This window comes from Arachis ipaensis, chromosome B10 (assembly GCF_000816755.2).
Source record: "Arachis ipaensis cultivar K30076 chromosome B10, Araip1.1, whole genome shotgun sequence".
NCBI classification, from domain to species: domain Eukaryota; kingdom Viridiplantae; phylum Streptophyta; class Magnoliopsida; order Fabales; family Fabaceae; genus Arachis; species Arachis ipaensis.
This window is the reverse complement of record NC_029794.2, coordinates 37,361,353-37,367,091: the sequence shown is the minus strand read 5'-3', so window position 1 is coordinate 37,367,091 and position 5,739 is coordinate 37,361,353. Positions and strand designations below refer to the sequence as shown.

Here is a 5,739-nt window from a genome sequence, read left to right as displayed (position 1 = left end):
AGAGAACAAAACTTGTATAAGCTGTTTTTACTGTCTGGTTTCATACATGGTCTGTATATGGCTAGCCGGCTTAAACTCCACGAGTCATGGCTAGTGTCTTATGATAATATACTATTGCACTATGATGTTTTATTACTCGATACATGTTTCTTGTGCTTTAAGTTAGAATCTTCGCTAGTACGTTTTGTGCTTTCCAAAGCTTGTTTGTGAGCTATATTCTTCATCGGGCTTCTAGATATTATCAATTCCTTCTATATATAATATATGTATAAGCTTAAAACTGTCGTAACCTTTGATTAACCTTTGCTTTACGATGCGAGGTAAGGCTTAGGCTAATTAGGGTATTACACGTTTTGTGCCCTACGCACAAAACCAGCTCGACGCTCGCACAACTCTCGGGAATTCGGCTGGGCAATTGGTGCAGCACATTGACGCGTACGCGTGGGCCAGACGCACGCGTGGGGAGTGAAATTTTGAAAACGACGCGTGCGCGTCGGCCATGCTTACGCGTGGGAGTGCGTTCTACCAAAAGTTTTACTAAGTTAAAAAGCTGTAGAATTCACAGTTTCAAACCCCAAACTTCCAACACACATAACTTCTTCTACAAAATTCTTTTTTCAACCACTTCTGAACTGTTGGAAAGATTGTTGAATAAACTTTCATAAAAGTCCAATTTTGAAGAATCCCAAACTCCATGGACCGAGTTACGGACCGCCAAAGTTGGTCAAAAATCAGTTTTTACCCAAACATAAAAATCACCCATTTTTTCAATGTCCACAAGCCAAATTCATTTTCACTCATCCAAATGACCATAACCCAATCACATTCACTTAATTACACTCAACTAAAACCAAACCTACCTCATCTACACAATTTCACCCAAAACCATCAAATTTCACACTTCAATTCCTCAAGCCTTATTATTCAATAACAAAACCAATTATTCACACATTCAACATCTAAAATCCATCTAATCACTTATATCATCACACAATACACATCAACTTACCTTCGTTACCTCTTTCCGGCCTCCGGCCCAAAATTCACAGCCTCCGGCCTAAATTCACAATTTAAATACATATTCCACAAATCAATATTCATTATCCAATTCATTGAATTCTCAACACACCAAACATACAAAGCCACACAATTCTCAACTCAATCATCATTTCACATTACATATTAACTATGCATATTAGCACCAACCATTTACACAATCCAAACTTAATCCTAGGGGCATCTAGCCTAGGAATTCTCATCACACCACACGGTACTTAAATGAAACTTAAACCGTACCTCTTGTAGCCAAAATAATTGATCCTCTTCTTTGGAAGTCTCCACCAACCTTAGCTCCAAGCCTCACCAAAGCTCCTCAAGCAACACCAACCTCCCAATTGTGCACTAAAATCACCAAATACACTAACATAACCAATTTCACATATATACATTAACCTAGGGTTCATGAAATTGATAAATCACAAGGGTTGGAGGGTTTCTTACCTTAACCTACTGAAGTTTGTGATGAATATCATCCATGGCTCATACTAGAGCACTCCTAAACAACCAAAATCACGAGGTTTTCTCAAAACCCAAACCAATTTTGAATTTAAAGAGGAAAAAAAAAACTGGGCAGAGGACAGTGGGATACTCACCACAAAACTTAATAGAATTGTAGAGGATGAAAAGAGCGACGCGTGGCTGCAAATGGCTCGTCAATCGGAGTTCCGGATCAAAAGTTATGGTGATTTGAAGTTGGAACTAGGATTAAGTTTCTCCTCTCTTCTCTCTTCTCAATAGCTGCACCCAAAACCCTTTTCTTTAGGATAAATGAGCTGAAATGCTCATAACTAATGTTTATATATGTTGGGTTTTGGGCCCATTAGGCCCGGTTCACTTATTTTTGTCCGTTGGCCCAATTTTGAGCTAAAACCTTTAAGATTAGCGCTCTAAATCGCACTTTAAATATTTCTACCTCCCCTAATTATAAATCCTAATTTCTTAACCTTATTTACTTATAATCAATTTTCTCAACTGCAGTACTAGACAAATCTCAGCTGGTATTTCCGGTCAAAATTCCAGTACACGTTTTTACGCAGAAAACTATGTTTTTCGACTCAGAAAAATTTACTGAATCCAAATATCATATTTAAATTATCAAATTCCGATTGCTAACTTTTCTAACTGTATCCGCTCATATCTAATTTATTATTTAATTAACTACGGTTAGACCGGATTTTACAATGATATTGAAAATCGGAGGCAAGATAGTATTCAATATTGGCATTGAAAAGAAGATAAGATGTTGATCACTACATGGTTAAATGTTTCAACTGACTCTATAATTGGTACCGATCAAAAGGGCAAAATATTTTGGAGTCAAATTCACTGCTACTGTGTAGAATTTTGCGCCGACGTGACAAGGGTGGTAGTTGTATGTAAGAAACGATGGTACAAGATCAACAAGGCTGTTGTACAATTTTCTAGTTGCTACGATCAAGCTAGTCGAAACATAAGGAGTGGTTTGAACGCTAATGATATAAAGGAGTTAGCCTATAAACATTATTCCACAAATTATGGTAAAAAATTCACTTTTGAAAGGCATTGGAACATGCTTCGTTGCGAGCAAAAATGGAGAAGCCACTACCTACACAGAGTGGAGGCTTAAAGAGAACTAAGATTAATGAAACTGGAGCATACTCATCCTCATCAAATTTAGAAATACCATTGACTGACGAAACCGGTGTGAACTCTCCCGTTTGCCCACAAGGATCAAAGAAGAGCAAGAGAAAAGGTAAGAAAATAGCACAAATGTCTAAAAATCTTAGTGAAAAAAAATCATCGGTTGTTAAAAAACTATCTCTCATGAAAGATATTAAGAATGTTAGAGAAAAGGAACTAATGGATAGGAAAAAAAGAGAAGAGGAGAGGAAACATAGAGCAACAATCATGGCAATCAAAGAGAAGGAGTTACAAATGCAAGCAGCAATGAAAGAACAAGAATTACAAACTCAGAGGTATATTAAAGAAATGGAGATAAATGCAAAAGAAAAGGAAATGGAAAGGNAAGAGAAATGGATATGCAAATACTTAATGCTGACACGTCTACAATGAGTGAAAAACAATGAGCTCTTCATGAGATTACACGTGAGAAAATAATCAATGAATGGTTTACTTAATGGTTCCTTGTATTCGTAGAGTTAATTATTATGTTTTTATTTTTATTGCATATTACTGGTATATGATGTAGTCAGTGTTATTCATTTCTGATGTAACTTTTTAAATTAGTCAATATTATTGTGCCGTTATTGTTTATGAAAGTGACCGTTGCAAAACTAGCTATTTTAAACTAAGACAAGAAAAAACTAGCCGTTAAGTAGCCATTGCAAAACTAGCCGTTTTAAACTTATACAAGAAAAAACTAGCCGTTGAGAAGTAGCTACTTATTGCGGACACACTTATAAATATCAACTATCAATGATTCAGCAACTCTATTTCAACTCTTGTTTCTCACCTCAAAAGAATACTAAAAAAATACATCTCAAGATATGGCTAGAAATGTTGATGATATGTTTAATGGGGCTTTGTATGTTAAAAGAAGACGGCAAGATAACACACTCATGGAAAATTGGATCGATGAGTGTTTATTCAATAATTCAGAAGAAGAAGATACCGATAGAAGCTCTATCCCAACTCCTCGTAGATGGATCAACAGAGATCGAGAAGTAGGACATGATCGCCTTTTCCAAGATTACTTTGCAGATGAGCCGGTGTATAATGCTAACATTTTTCGACAGAGATTTCGAATGAGAAGACATGTGTTCCTTCGAATAGTAGACGCTCTCTCAAATGTCTATCCGAATTTCCAATAGAGGGTCGATGCAACTGGAAAAAGAGGCTTGTCACCACTCCAAAAATGCACTGTTGCAATACGGATGTTAGCATATGGCGTAGTAGCTGATGCTGTTGATGATTATGTGCGCATAGGCGAGAGCACTATAATTGAATGCTTAGAAAAATTTGTTGGTGTCATTTTGGTGTTCGAGGATGAATACTTACAAAAACCAAATCCAAATGATATACGGTGCCTGCTAAAAATGGCGGAGGGTTGTGGCTTTCCTGGCATGTTGGATAGCATTGACTGCATGCATTGACAATGAAAAAATTGTCCAAAGGCATGGAAAGATATGTACATGAGTGGTTATCGTGGGTTGCAACCATAGTACTTGAGGTTGTAGCATCTTCAAACCTTTGGATATGACATGCGTTCTTTGGAGTTTTTGGTTCAAATAACAATATCAACGTGTTAGATCATTCTCTAGTGTTTGATGATATTCTAAATGACCGTGCTCCGAAGGTAAATTATATGATTAATGGTAATAATTATACTATGGGATACTATTTAGCAGATAGTATTTATCCTGAATGGGTCACATTTGTCAAATCAATCTCAAAGCCACAAGGAGAGAAACACAAGTTATTTGCACAACACCAAGAAGGGCAAAGAAAAGATGTGGAGCGAGCATTCAGAGTGTTGCAAGCACGCTTTACAATTATACGTGGTCCAGCTCGCTTTTGGGAAAAGAAGAAGTTTGCAAACATAATGAGAGCTTGTATTATATTGCATAATATGATTGTTGAGGATGAAAGAGACACTTATGCAAGAAATTTTGCTCAAGGCTTAGAGTATGACGATGTCGAAAACGGCTTATCACAACCTCAGCTAGGGGAGGAAGATTTTGCACCATACCATCAATTTCTCCAAAGAAATGCCCAACTTCGAAATAGGCAGCAACATAGATAATTGAAAGAGGACTTGATTGAACACATATGACAATTTCACAATGCTTGTCGTCAACTATAGAGCTTAACTATGTTTTTCTTTATATTAAGTAATTTTACAAATTAGTGTAATCCCAAATTATATATTGTGTATTATTGTTATATATGAATTTTTTTAATATTAATATATTTTAATAGTGAATTATTTTTAATTTATAAATTTAAATAATATTATTAAAAAATAGTACCTACATTAATTTTAATTATTTTAATTAATTAATTAAGTGGGACTACAACAGAGACTAAAGTTAGTTTCTCGTAATGAAAAAAAGAGAGATGCTTTGAGTTCCTATTTATTGTTTATGATGCCAAAAACTGATGTGGAGTTATTTTTTATGACAGATAAATCATAAATAAAAATTAGGATGAATTTTCTACTAAAGATAGTCTAAGTGAACCCACCGAACCCATCTTTCTCATTTCTTCTTCTTCCAATCCATTCTCCCATATTCTCTTCAAATCACTCTCAAGTCTAATTTCTCAACCTCACTATTACAAACAAAACGGCGATACTCTACTAGGGAGAGAGACTTGTGAACTACACTCAATCCCTCTACTAAATACACAGGTGAGTATTTTAGTTGTAGTTTATTGTTATTATTTAATTTTTTTAAGCTAAAAGTAGTATAAAAGATAGTTTATAATTTTTTAATATTATAGTTGCTTATCAGTGCTAATTAAATTAGTTGTAAGTTGAAAAAGACTAATTAAAAAAAAACATGATTTTGTTGTAGTTGTAATAGTTGTATTAATGTTAGTAAATTATTGTTAGTTTGCATTATTGATTAGTTGTTTTAGTTTTATTTTAAATAATTTTTAAAAACAGATTTATTTAATAGTTGTTAGTTTATATTTTTTAGTGAATTAGGTTTTGTGTTAAAAATTTATTAAAATATATTA

The 5,739-nt window shown here is 34.6% G+C and overlaps 1 pseudogene; it reads left to right on the top strand.

Moving 5' to 3' along the window:
- Positions 3,546-4,801, top strand: LOC110268405 (annotated as a pseudogene).